General features: G+C 39.1%; 1 protein-coding gene across 4 annotated transcripts in view; it reads right to left on the bottom strand.

Moving 5' to 3' along the window:
- The window catches only part of MICU1 (mitochondrial calcium uptake 1), a 256,334-nt gene extending 241,613 nt beyond the window's left edge, over positions 1-14,721 (bottom strand). For 2 of the 4 annotated variants that reach the window (XM_047824730.1, XM_047824728.1), the window contains exon 1: positions 14,589-14,710. The gene's annotated coding sequence lies outside the window, so the exon portion shown is untranslated. Of the gene's footprint in view, positions 1-14,588 lie in introns of all 4 variants that reach the window. The other 2 variants (XM_047824729.1, XM_047824731.1) reach the window with 2 other exon arrangements.
- Positions 14,722-14,925: the final 204 nt, after the last annotated feature.

A 14,925-nucleotide genomic window follows, 5' to 3' on the forward strand; every position in this document is an offset into this window, starting at 1 on the left:
AAACATAATGTTGAAAAAAGAAGACACAACAGAAAACTCACAGTTGTATTCCATTTTTACGATATTCAAAAAGACACTATTAAACCATACTGCTTAACATAAAAATAAAGGAAAGCCAAGAAATTGATAATGATGAAGGTCACAATAGGGGTTACCTCTGAAGGAAGAAAACTGTAATAAGAACAAAAACATGGGGGCGCCTGGGTGGCGCAGTCGGTTGGGCGTCCGACTTCAGCCAGGTCGCGATCTCGCGGTCCGTGAGTTCGAGCCCCGCGTCGGGCTCTGGGCTGATGGCTCAGAGCCTGGAGCCTGTTTCCGATTCTGTGTCTCCCTCTCTCTCTGCCCCTCCCCCGTTCATGCTCTGTCTCTCTCTGTCCCAAAAATAAATAAACGTTGAAAAAAAAAAATTTTTAAAGAACAAAAACATGGCAGTGGAAATGAAAGAGTCTGAGGGGCTGGCAATGTCCTAATTCCTAATCTGGATAATGAATAAACAGGGAGGGATTCACTTCATAATTATTCATTAAAGCACACCTTTATTTTTTATACATTTTTACTTCAATATAAAACATATTTTTTTAATGTTTATTTACTTTTGACAGAGAGAGAGAGAGACAGAGCATGAGTGGGGGAGGGGCAGAGAGAGAGGGAGACACAGAATCTGAAGCAGGCTCCAGGCTCTGAGCAATCAGCACAGACTCGAACTCACAGACCACGAGATCATGACCTGAGCCAAAGTCGGACACTCAACCGACTGAGCCACCCAGGCGCCCCATAAAACATATTGTTTTAAAAAGTGAGAGAAGGGTGCCTGGTTGGTTCAGATGGAAGTGCATATGATCTTGATCTCAAGAGTCACATGTTGGGCACAGAGATTACTAAAAAATAAATAAACTTAAAAGAAAAAAAAGAAGATAAAGAATCACAAAATTAATTTTAGGAAAATTTACATCTCCCCAAAAATGCTTTACCAGTAACAATGGTAAGTCTCATGAATATAATGTTGAGTGCAGAAGCAAATCATAAAGTATATAATTAGATTTCATCTATATAAGGTATTTAGTGATACACGTAACCATGATTATCCCCAAAATTGTGGGTGGTAATTTGTCTCCTAAAGACAGAAGAGGGCAATAAATAAACGTTAAAAAAAAATTAAAAAAAAAAAAAAAAAAAAAAAAAAAAAAAAAAGGGGCGCCTGGGTGGCGCAGTCGGTTAAGCGTCCGACTTCAGCCAGGTCACGATCTCGCGGTCCGTGAGTTCGAGCCCCGCGTCAGGCTCTGGGCTGATGGCTCAGAGCCTGGAGCCTGTTTCCGATTCTGTGTCTCCCTCTCTCTCTGCCCCTCCCCCGTTCATGCTCTGTCTCTCTCTGTCCCAAAAATAAATAAACGTTGAAAAAAAAAATTAAAAAAAAAAAAAAAAAGACAGAAGAGGGCTGTGATTAGGAAAAGGCACATGGGGGACTTCTGGGGTGATAGAAGTGTTCTCATTTGGCTTGGGCGATGGTTATCTACATAGTTCACTTCCTTAATTACTCTTTGAAGTGTACAGGGGCGCCTGGGTGGTTCAGTCAGTGAGGTGTCCAACTTCGGCTCAGGTCATGATCTCACGATTCGTGAGTTCGAGCCCTGCATCAGGCTCTGTGCTCACAGCTCAGAGCCTGGAGCCTGTTTTGGATTCTGTGCGTGTGTCTCTCTCTCTGCCCCTCTCCCCCTTGTGCTTTGTCTCTCTCTCTCAAAAATAAATACATATTTTAAAAAATTTAAAGGGTACATATATATTTCATGTAATTTTATACATGCTATATGTATTTGTAATATATGCAATATAAAATTGTTTTTTAATGACACTCAACCATTCAAAAAGCTATTAGGTTAATTTAATTGTACGACAGCATAAACCTTAAATGGCCTATGTAAACCAAGTCCTCATTTGTAATTTGCTAATCAGCTAATTCTTTCATTGCTAAGTCTGTTTGCTTTGTCCATAAAGTTTTAACATGGGAATGTATGGTAAAAGTACTAGTTGGCTAAGTCTAACTCTACAAAAAGCTGACAGTGACAGGAAGAGTAAAATTTTTTTAAATAAAGAAAATACAAAACTTTGATCAACAACAGTGCATTATATGCACCACAGAATGAGAAGGTACTTTATGGGCTTCACTATTAAATTAAAAGCTCTAAATCCTACTGTGATACAGAAATGATATGTGAAGACAGAACAAAGGGATCAATATTTAATAAGCATGTCACTTTGCGTTTGCAGAAAACTCTTCATTTTATAAGTGCTCCAATGAATACTCTCTCATTTGTACTGTATTTAATTTTCAGATATGGAAAGTGGGGCACCAGGATTAAAATGGAATAATAATTTCATGTCAGAACTCCCCTGTGGGTCCACTCAGTTTCATTCAACAGCAAAGAACTGATCAGTACCATGGACCAATTATTAAAAATAATACATATTTCTGCCAAAGAAGTCTCTTTCAACATAAATAACAATTTCAGTGGAATTTTTTTTAGTCTTCACAGAAACAGACATCTTTATCAATATTCTTTTATAACAATCTGTCTATATTTATGTTCTCTCTAGAAATGAACCTGCTAGGCTGACAGCAATATTAGATATTTCACTGCATACTGTCCTGCCTTTTTTTACCTTTACTTCTATTTAAAGAGGTACTTCTTTTTTTTTTTTTTTTAAGATTTTTCCCTTGCTTACTTGAAGATGTTTTCAACTTCAGGATTTAATGAAAGCAAAATTAGATCACAAAATAAAGCTTTACTGAACAGGTAGATAAATTTGCACTGTGTTTTGTTTTGTTTTGTTTTTTTTTTAATTTTTTTTTTTCAACATTTATTTATTTTTGGGACAGAGAAAGACAGAGCATGAACGGGGGAGGGGCAGAGAGAGAGGGAGACACAGAATCGGAAACAGGCTCCAGGCTCTGAGCCATCAGCCCAGAGCCCGACGCAGGGCTCGAACTCTCGGACCGCGAGATCGTGACCTGGCTGAAGTCGGACGCTTAACCGACTGCGCCACCCAGGCGCCCCTCTTTTGTTTTTATAAACTGAGGAACAGAGAGTTTTGTCAAGGTAATCTGCTAATTCATTAATTCTAGATATCAGAATTTATAAACTTGACCTCTTTCTGGCCATATTGAAGTCAGTCAGATTTGTGTTTGTTTTTTTTTTTTTTTAAGTTTATTTATCTGTTTTGAGAGAGACAGAGACAGTGGAAGTGACGGAGAGAAAGAGAGGGAGGTGGAGAATCCAAAGCAGGCTCCACACTGACAGTCTCAAACCCACGAAATTGCAAGATCATGACCTGAGCCAAAACCAAGAGTTGGACACTAAATGGACTGGGCCACCCAGGTGCCCCAATCAGATTTGTGTTTGATTCCTGACTTGGCAACTTTGTGCTGCCATAAAACGGGGTTAATAACACTTACTGCAAATGACTATGAAGAGGATTAAATAAGAAAATGCTTGTACAAAGCTGAGCACAGTGTCCAACACACAGGAAATTACGAATAAATATGATAACAGGATGCTGCTGTGATAATTCAAATAAAAACTGTATTATGTAGGGGCGCTTGGGTGACTCAGTCAGTTAAGTGTCTGACTTCAGCTTGTGATCTCACGACCCATGGGTTCAAGTCCTGCATGGGGTTCTGTGCTGACAGCTCAAAGCCTAGAGACTGCTTCAGATTCTGTGTCTCCCTCTCTCTCTGCCCCTTCCCTGCTTGCTCTCTCTCTCTCAAAAATAAACATTAGAAAAATACTTTATAAAAAAAACCGTACCGTATTATGTAATATAAATTTCAATAAAACATCAATAAGTACATTACACCTAAATATCTTCCTTTTAATGCAAACAATTGGTAATACTAGTCATAAACCTTGCTAGTCTACTCAAAGAAATGAACAGAAAAAACAAGTACTGGAGAAACTGGAATCTTTGTACACTGTTGATGGGAACATAAAATGGTACAGCTAGGTGCTGTGGAAAACTATGGCAGTTCCTCAAAAAATTAAACAGAGAATGATCATATGATCCAACAATGCCACTTTGGGGAATATGTCTAAAGGAACTGAAAGCAGAGACATATTTGTAGACCCATACTCATAGCAGCATTCTTCACAATAGCCAAAAAGTGGAAGCAACCCAAGTGTCCATCAACAGATGAACAGATAAACAAAATATGGTTTATACATACAATGGAATATTATTCAGCCATAAAAAGGCAGGAAATTCTGACACACAATACAACATGGATGAATGTTATTCAATATTACACTAAGTGAAATAAATCAGTCTCAACAAACACTGTATGATTCCACTTACATGAGGTACCTAGAGTAGTCAAAATCTTGGAGGCAGAAAGTCGAATCATGGTTACATGGGGCTGGGGGTGGGGGGTGGTAATATAGAGTTATTATTTAATAGATGTATTAGGGCACCTCGGTGGCTCAGTCAGTTGAGCGTCTGACTTCAGCTCAGGTCATGGTCTTGCAGTTCGTGAGTTGGAGCCCTGAGTCAGGCTCTGTGCTAACACACAGCTCAGAGCCTGGAGGATGCTTCAGACTCTGTGTCTCCCCTTCTCTCTCTCCCCCTCCCCTGCTCATGCTCTGTCTTTCTCTGTCCCTCAAAAATAAATAAATGTTAAAAAAAATAGATGTATTTAATATACGTTTGCAAGTTCTGGAGATGGATGTTGGTGGTGGTTTCACAGGAATCTGAATGTACTTAGATTAATACCACTGAACTGTACACTTAAAAATGGTTGAGATGGTCAATTTTATGTGTATTCTACCACAATAAAAACAATTTTTTAAAAAAGGAAGGAAATTCTGATGCATCCTACGACATGGATGAACATTAAAGACATTATATAAGTGAAATACGCCAGTCACAAAAAGACAAATACTATAAGATTGCACTTACAAGTTCCTACAGTAGTGAAATTCATTGAACCGGAAAGTAGATTGGTGATGCCAGAGACTGGCAAGAGAAATAAAAGGAGAGTTACCATTTTATGGGTACAGTTTTCCATTTGAGAAGAAGAAAATGTTTTGGAAATGAATGGTGGGGATGCATGCAGAACAACAGAGATATACTTAATGCCTCCCAACAGCACACCTAAAATGATTAAAATGGTACTTTTTAAAAAATATGGTAAAATATACATAAAACTTACCATTTTCTCCACTTTTTAGTATACAATTCAGTTACATTAAGTATATCCACCATGTTGTGTAATCACAACACAACCTTAATTTTCAAAGAGAACAGGGCAAGTAAATTGCAGCATTTCTCAAATTCTGGATTTATCTAGTTGCTTCCTTATAGCATGGTTTCAATGTTTCTCTAGTCCCTTTATCTCCCATAAATTCAAGTTACATGTAAAAACTTGACCAGAGTCAAATTAAGTACTTATAGGGGCGCCTGGGTGGCGCAGTCGGTTAAGCGTCCGACTTCAGCCAGGTCACGATCTCACGGTCCGTGAGTTCGAGCCCCACGTCAGGCTCTGGGCTGATGGCTCAGAGCCTGGAGCCTGTTTCCGATTCTGTGTCTCCCTCTCTCTCTGCCCCTCCCCCGTTCATGCTCTGTCTCTCTCTGTCCCAAAAAAATAAATAAAAACGTTGAAAAAAAATTAAAAAAAACAAAACAAATTAAGTACTTATAGCAAGAGCTCTTCATAGATTATTTTGTATACTTCATGCGCTTCAGTATAAATTTCCTTCTCCAATGTCTAATCTATCATTAATGCCAACAAGTGTAGTTTTCATCTCAGACATTATAGTTTCTATCTCTGGAAGTTCCATTTGGGTCTTTTCCCTATCTTCCATGCTTCTATTTAACATAATCAATCTTTCTTTTAGTTTCTTAAGCATATGAAACACAATTATAAAAACTGTTTTAATACTCCTCTCTACTAATTCTATCACCTGTCACCAGTTTTGCTTTTGACTATTTTTTTTCTTGTCATCATAGGTCATATTTTCCTGCTCCTTTACATGCCTAGTAATTTTTTTTTTTTTTTTTAAGTAGGCTCCACACCCAGTGTGGAACCCAATGTAGGGCTTGTACTCACAACCCCGAGGTCAAGACCTGAGCTGAGATCAAGAGTCTGGTGTTTAACAGACTGAGTCACCCAGGCACCCCATGCCTAGCAATTTCTGATTGGATGCTAGACACTGTGAATTTTACCTTGTTGGGTGCTAGATATTTTTGAATTCCTATAACTGTTCTTGAGCTTATAATTAAGTCTCTTAGAAACAGTTTGACCTTTTCAGGTCTTGCTTTTTTTTTTTTTTTTTTTTTTTTAAGCTTTTTAGGTTGGGCTGGAGCACCTAATTTTATCCCACTACTAAAACAAAGCCCTTCTGAGTACTCTATATGACCTAGTAAGACATTTCCCACTCTGGCTGACAGGAAAAAAACCCACTATTTCTGCCTTTGCGAAAACTCTTTCGAGTACTGTTCTCTATTCTTTCCAGGTGGTTCTTTTCCTAGCTTCAGTAGTTTCCTCACATGTGTGCACTGATCAGTTCTCCACTCAATACTTGAGGGGGAGCCTCTGCAGATGTCCAAAGTTTTCTCTCCTTTCAGCTTTCTCATCTCTAGTACTCTGTCGTGCAAACTCCAGCCGCCTTGGCCTCCCCAGGCTGTGTCAATTCAAGGAGACCCCTGTGCTCTGCTTGGGATTCCCCCTCCCTGCTCTACAGGGGGGAAACTCCAGGCAGCACACCAGAGCAGTCACAGAGCTCACCCCATCTGTTTCCCATCTCTCAAGGACCACCTTCCTTTGCTGCACCATGTCCAAAATCTAGGAAACCACTGCTTTGTATATTTGGTCTGCCTTTTTAGCTATTTCAGGCAGGAAGGTAAATATGGTACTTATTAAGCCTTCTTCACCAGAAATGGATATTAAGACCAATTTTTCCATCCCTTTTATTCGTATGTCTTTGTGAATCATTTTTATGCAACTCTCAAGACAGTCTATCATTTCACTGCTATATATTTTGATATGTCTCCAAAAATATAGACTTTCCTTCCACATAATCATGTCACACTTACACTTAACAAATTTCACATTAATTCCTTGGTATGTTCTAATACCCAGCCTCTATTCCAATGTCTCCAACTTTCTCAAAAAATTGTTTTCTTTTAAATAACTTTTAAACAACTCGTTGTTCAAAATTCTCTTCAATGCCAGCATTTAATGAACAATACTCTGTGAGGGGTACTATGCTAAAAGCCTAATATCTGTTACCTTATTTAATTTTCTATAACCCTTGCAATAAGTATTATTACTCCTATTTTACTGAGGACACCACAGCTCAATGCTTTTAGAAAATTTGCTTAAAGTCACAGCCAACAGATGGCAGAGGAAGATTTCTCTGATCTCAAAGGCATTGCTCTTAACCATTATGCTACACTGCCATCTCAGAAATTATTAGGATAGAAAGTCAGATGATACCAATGCTGAAGTTAAAAATCAAATTCTGAGGGGCACCCGGGGGGCTGAGTCAGTTAAACGTCTGACTTCGGTTCAGGTCATGATCTCATGGTTCGTGAGTTCCAGCCCTGTCAGGCTCTGTGTTGACAGCTCGGAGCCTGGAGCCTGCTTCGGATTCTGTGTCTCCCTCTCTGTCTCTGTACTACCCCCACTTGTGTTCTCTCTCTCTCTCTCTCTCTCTCTCTCTCTCAAAAATGAATAAACTTTAAAAAAATTTTTTTAATCAAATTCTGAAACTACTTAATTTAAATGCTATCACATACCAAAGACATGAGAAAATGAACAATATCACTTTATTTGAAATGTATTATAAAATTCACTTGATAATTTTAAAAAATACAACTTTCAAATCTAAAAGCAAGTTTTATTTGAACAAGGAAGGAATATGATTGAAATGAAAATTAACTATCAGCTGAAATTAGGGAATGTAGGTTCAAGTGTATAATGTTCTACAACAGCTCTGTCAAACAGAATGTGGTGCAATGATAGAAATATTCTACATCTACTATTCAATACAGTAAGCACAAGCCACATGCGGCTACTGAGCACCTGAAATGTGTCTACTGAAGCGATAAACTGAATTTTTAATTTGAATCTTAATTAGCATAAATCTAAGTTGTAATTATCAATTCATCTGGCTGTCTCTACCACTAGACTATGAGCTCCTTAACGAATGGAAATGTTTTTCCTCTCTCTCTCTCTCTCTCCACTGCCTTGGTATATATTACAGATAAAACATGTTTATTGATGTGTGGTAAAAAGTGTGGATGGAATTTTCTAGAGGTCTCCAAGTTAGTTTTCTTAATGCATCAGACTGATATAAGTTACAGTGTGCAGACTTAATCTATTGAATTATATCTTATTTCTATTCTGATTTTTAGGCAGATGAAATATCTTACTCTTCACCAAACATGTTCTGAACTTGTATAGACTACAAGTACTCTGCTGCATATTCAGGATATTATGATGAGCAAGACTTGTTTCTGGCATCAAGAATCGCTCAGCCTAGGGATGCCCGGGTGGCTCAGTCCACTAAAAGTCTGACTCTATTTCGGCTCAGGTTATGATCTCATGGTTCACAAGTTCAAGCCCCGTGTCAGGCTCTTGTGCTGACAGTGCTGAGCCTGCTTGAGATTCTCTCTCTCCCTGTCTCTCTCCATCCCTCCCCTGCTCATGCGCTTGCTTGAGCACATGTGCACCCTCTCAAGAAAAAAAAATAGACACGAAGTAACCACCAACTCTGAACAAGCAAGGTATTAAGATAGGGACTTTAAGATTTAAATGACCAATACGAAATCACTTTGAAGAGAAATGTAAACATTATTTGTATACCTGACATGAATTATATGAATATATTTCTCCAAGATTACATTAAGTTTTCAATTTTCTCATGGTTAGTAAAAACCACCTTGAACTTATTGTTAGTTAGCCTAGGAAATGTTAAAACTGATTACTCTATCAGTTCGGGGAAAAAAAGATTAATCCATTTCTAGCTATTTATTTGCTCATAAATAGGGCTAAAACACCTCTCCTCTCAAAGTGGCAATATTTAATTTCCCATACCAGATAAAAATTATATTTAAAGCCAGTCACTTTTCACAGTTGTTCAATCCTACAGCTGCCCTTTTTTGTTTTTCAAGTAACATTCTAAACTATTATCTCTTCCACCTGCAGGTGTCCAATATAACATGTTCTCAAAGCATTACTTCATGTAACCATCACCCTGAACTCATCCTTAAAAATAAAAACTAATCCAGGGCTCTTGGGTGGCTCAGTCGGTTAAGTGTCCAACTTCAGCTCAGGTCATAATTTCATGGTTCTTGAGTTCGAGCCCCGTGTTGGGCTCTGTGCTGACAGCTCAGAGCCTGGAGCCTGCTTCAGATTCTATCTCTCTCTGCCCCTTCCTCACTAGCGCTCTGTCTCTCTCAAATATAAATAAAACATTAAATAAATAAATAAAAATAAAAGCTAATCCATTTTTATTATTTCTGCCTATTACCAAAAGTCACCATAAATTCTTATGTCAACACATAAGGTGTTCAACACCTAGGTCGCCTTGTATAGCCAAGGAATGTAAGACCTACTTAATATTAAACTTTGCTGAGCTCAGAGTCTGTGTAAAATTCTCTCAATACATTCCCCTATCCTAACGGTTTTCATACTTGGACTAGGCCATCTTCAAATACTTGGGCAGTCCTCTAATAATTATGTAGTTTAAACAGTCTTTTAGTTTATTGCTATCTATGTATCACAGAATTTTAAAACCTGCTAAAATCAAGACAAACTGACACAAAACAATTAATTCTGTAACACCTATATATACATTTAAACCCTCTGGAGCTAAACATTTTGAAATTGGGGTAGTAAAATCTTTTTAGACGTTATTTCTTGTTCTCATTATTATTAACAATTACATTTAATAAGTACCTACTACATCCCAGACCCTTGGCATACACTAAATTACTCCTCATAAGACCCCCCCCTTGAGACAAGTGTTATTATTTCTATTTTGAAAATGGAATAAACTCAAGTTCAAAGAGATTAAGTAACTTGCTCAACATCAAGAAGTGATGGAGTTGGATTTTATAATATGAATCTGTCTAAACTAAAGCCCGTGACACCAACGTTTGCAATTAAAGCTCAAATGTCCATTGAATTGAACTGCTAACATTTCCTTTAAACAAAATCAAGACAGTGGAGTAAACAATATGTAACGTCAATTATATTTTCTCTTAAAATATAATGAACCATTAGAATAATCCATAAAGATACAAAACCAGACATTAATGTTAACTATAGTCTTAAAGTTAATGCCCAGTGACAGCATTTTGTGACAATTATAATTTCTTTCTCATACAATGCTCAAAATGAAATGGTTACTATACTAACACATTTTTTTAATATATTTTTTTAAAGTTTATTTATTTTTGAGAGAGAGAGAGACACAGCATGAGCGGGGGAGGGGCAGAGAGCAGGAGATACAGAATCTGAAGCAGGCTCCAGGCTCTGAGCTGTCAGCACAGATCCTGATGCGGGGCTTGAACTCACAAACCGCGTGATCATGACCTGAGCCGAAGTCGGACACTCAACCGACTGAGCCACCCAGGCGCCCCTCTACACTAACAGATTTCTAAACGTGTAATAATTAAAAGAATCAAGCATTTAACCATACTGACTAAATACATTTAAATATTCAAAACTTTATTTACTATTTATAAAACTACAATTTATTAAGTTCACCTATAGTAAAAAAAAAAAAAAAAAATTACCAATAAATGATTTTAACAAACTGACAAACACACAATATACCTAAAGTTAGAAAAGCTGAATACTCCAGAGTACAGGGCTAAACATATAACAACAGCACACATATATGCTAGTCAAGGAGTTTAAATTTCAAGTTCTATAAATGAATAAAATAATAGACATTAAAAAAAAAATACTAACACCCAAACTGCAAAATACAATTAATTTATATTGGGTAAAGGAAAGCAAGTTCTCTTAATTAAAAAAAAAACAGGGGCGCCTGGGTGGCATAGTCGGTTAAGCGTCTGACTTCAGCCAGGTCACGATCTCGCGGTCCGTGAGTTCGAGCCCCGCGTCAGGCTCTGGGCTGATGGCTCAGAGCCTGGAGCCTGTTTCCGATTCTGTGTCTCCCTCTCTCTCTGCCCCTCCCCTGTTCATGCTCTGTCTCTCTCTGTCCCAAAAATAAATGAACGTTGAAAAAAAAAAATTAAAAAAAAAAAAAAAACAAATACATATAAAATTATTTCAGTGAACATCTGTTGTTTTTGCCTGTCCAGGAATCGTTCTCCCCTCTCCAGAAAAATGACACCTCAATTTCCCTAAAGAAAAACTGTTGCCTATTTTTTTTTTAGGTAAACTCTACACCCAATGTGAGGCTTGAACTCCCAACCCCAAGATCAAGAGGGGGGATACTCTACCTCTGAGCCAGGCAGGCACCCTGACGTTGCCTGTTCCTAATTCATGTAGTTTAAAACGGTATCCCCCTACCCCACTTCATGGTGAGAACAAGATCCAATCTTGACCACACAAAGCATTCTATCACTCTGACCATAGAGACTACTGCCAGGATGGGCAATGACCCAAGTCAGGTTAATGAAATTCTCATATAGTAGTTTGCTGGAATCACAGACACAGGGAAGTTCTCTCTCTTTTGGAGTTTCTAAGGTTGTAGGATGTAAGCCTGGAGCTATTAGTACCATCTCTCCCAGGGAGTTTTACTTGAGACTCTACTTTTGCACACCGATTCACAAATATGCAAAGGGAACTAACTAGTGGTTACAGGGTGGCAGGGGAAAACATAAATTAGGATTCCGACTTTCAATGTTATATTTTCATCATATTTCCATTTTTCCAAAATAGGCACATATACTTTTATAACAGGAAATATAAAACATTTAAAAATCCTGCCCTGTGTTTTCTTCTCAAATATGCTCACGTAACAACATTTAATGTCTTAAAAGCATTAACAATTTTCTCATAATTTACCAAGTGTATAGAAAATCTATTTTAAAAGAATCAACTTTTTTAGTTGGCCAACACCCAAGCTATTTTTGTTTTGAGTGGGGAAAAAATAAAAAGTGCAAGTAAAACTTTTTTAAAAAATTGATTCCCTTTTTGAAAGGAATATATAAGGGTGCCTGAGTCAGTTGAGCATCCCACTCTTTTTTTTTTTTTAATGTTTATTCATTTTTGAGAGAGAGAGACAGAGTACGAGCAGGGGAGGGGCAGAGAGAGAGGGAGACAGAATTCCAAGCAGGCTCTGGGGCTTGAACCCATAAACTGGGAGATCATGACCTGAGCCGAAATCAGATGCTTAACCTACTGAGCCACCCAGGCACCCTGAGCACCACACTCTTGATTTTGGCTCAGGTCATGATCTCGTGGTTCAGCCCCCGTGTCTGTCCCTGTGCTGACAGTGTGGAGCCTGCTTGGGATTCTGTCTCTCCCTCTCTCTGCCTCTTCCCCACTTCTCTCTCTCTCTCTCTCTCTCTCTCTCTCTCAAAATAAATAAATAAACTTTAAAGCAAAAAGACGAATATAGTAAACAACTCTATATGGAAAATACTGGGTAACATTCAGCACGTGATGCCACCACTACAAAAATTGCTCAAAAAGTAAAACTAAAGATTAAAAGTGTCCAAATTTTGGACACTTAAAAGTGTCTAAATTGATAGGTTTAAAAACCTTATCAATTACTTTAGTCCTATAATTCTAAATAAGACCCGAAGGGTCAGTTAAATCTTTCAGCTATAATTATTTCATGTAATAATGCATCATGGGAAAAGTTACATACCATTGTTCATTCTTAAGTATAGGAAAGTCAGTCTCAAGATGCATCCATGGGAATATAAAAAGTCTACTGAATATGGTCTATAAATTACACAGGAAGGTAGCAATACGTGCTTTTGTTCTCTTGCTTTTATTAGCTTCTATCACTCTTTCCCTTTCTCCCCAAGCACAGAACCAACTCCTGAATCTTCACTTTCTGTTAGCATTACTCTGTGTTTCACAATTTTCAGTAAGGACACTTAGAGGGTGTCAATGACATAATTAGATGGCCAGACATAATTAGATGGACAGAATGATGATCTTAAGTGGAAGAGATAATCACCTATCAAGGGTGACTATAAAGAGTAGCTGGAGGCCAACACCATCTTCTCACAAACAAGTGAAAAGTTCTAAAAAGTTTTTTTTTTTTCAACGTTTATTTATTTTTGGGACAGAGAGAGACAGAGCATGAACGGGGGAAGGGCAGAGAGAGAGGGAGATACAGAATCAGAAACAGGCTCCAGGCTCTGAGCCATCAGCCCAGAGCCCGACGCGGGGCTCGAACTCACAAACCGCAAGATCGTGACCTGGCTGAAGTCGGACGCTTAACCGACTGCACCACCCAGGCGCCCCATAAAAAGTTTTTAAGACAAGATGATGTTCAACAAACTCATTACCTTGTCCAACACCAGAAAGACAGCGTGTTGGTCATCCAGGGTGATATCTGTGTTCAAGATGCTGACGTTTTATTAGTCATATGGTTTAACTTTAAACTTTAATTCTACATCTATCAACCCAATATTGGTTCACTTTGTCAGCATACTCCTTTCTTCTACTGCTAGATTACTTGCACATGGGACCTAAGGGGTACTTTAACATAAACAAAGGTATAGCCAAACCACCCCAAAATTTGGAGATAAAAACATTTATAAAATAACAAAGAAAGTGAGTCTTTCCAGGTACCACAAGGGGAATAGTTTATTCTAGTCCCTTGGCCATAAAATAGTAATTCTTCTTACATTACATTTACAAATACTTAACAACACTTTTTAGGCATCTGAAAGGGAAGGAAAAGTAACCATAAGATAGCAGAGACAGCAACTTAAAGAACAGTCCGTTTTAAACTCTTCTCTCAACATTCACACAGAGTCAGTAACACTCGGCTCATTCTCAAAACATCGTACGGTGGGCCAGGACGGGATGGTAAAAAGGAAACTTAAGCGAGAATGAAAACGGAAAGCACCGTAAAAGATAAAAACTGAACAGTCCAAGAAGGCTGCACTATGTTTTGCTCCTTCGGGTCCCCACTGACTTTCTACTTCTTTTGCCGATTCAATAATTAATATTTCTACCCATAAGGCATCTAAGTGTAAACTCCATCACCCACGTCCATCCACATCAACAAATCCCAGCGAAACTAGTCAGGTCTACCTGTGTATCTCCAGGTTGCCCGAAAAGAGAGGGACATCGGCGCCCAAGTGAACCTCGCCGTTGGGAACTCTGCACTGGGAGCTCTCCCGGGACAGCGAAAAGGGACGAGGTGAGATGAAGGAAAGCGGAGGACGGCAAGCAGACACGACTAAAGACTCCTCTCAAGCCCCTGAACTGAGCGCGTCAGGGAAGACAGCTATGCCGCCAGACCCGAGAAGTCGCCGGATCCCAAAGCCAACACACGGGCGGCCAGATCCTTTAAAGCTGTTTCGCCCTGCCTTCCCTTTCGCCTTCCCTAAATGGCTGTCCCTCACACCTTTAAGGGTCCAGGACTCACCTGTCCACAGTGGAGCTGCCAATGCCTTTGGATCAAAGCCGCCCACCTCTGACAACCATAGAGACGAAAAACCAGCGGAGGAAAACCTCCTCCTCCACCGCCCACCCTCACGTGACCCTCCTAGCCGCTGGGCCTGTTGGGATAATGGCGAAACGCATGTGGGAGGGGCACGGAGAACTAGGGTTGAGGCGGGGCCAGGGAAGCAACCCGCCCCGGTCCGGCCTCGGGCCCCGCCCCCCTCAGTATTGAGGCGGGAAAGTGAAAGGGCTCCCAGAAATTCTCAGGCTTTTCCTCTGGTCCCCTTCTGTTCCGTCCCTCCCCAGCACACACACAAGGA

Source organism: Prionailurus viverrinus, chromosome D2 (assembly GCF_022837055.1).
Source record: "Prionailurus viverrinus isolate Anna chromosome D2, UM_Priviv_1.0, whole genome shotgun sequence".
In the NCBI taxonomy this organism is placed as follows: Eukaryota; Metazoa; Chordata; class Mammalia; order Carnivora; family Felidae; genus Prionailurus; species Prionailurus viverrinus.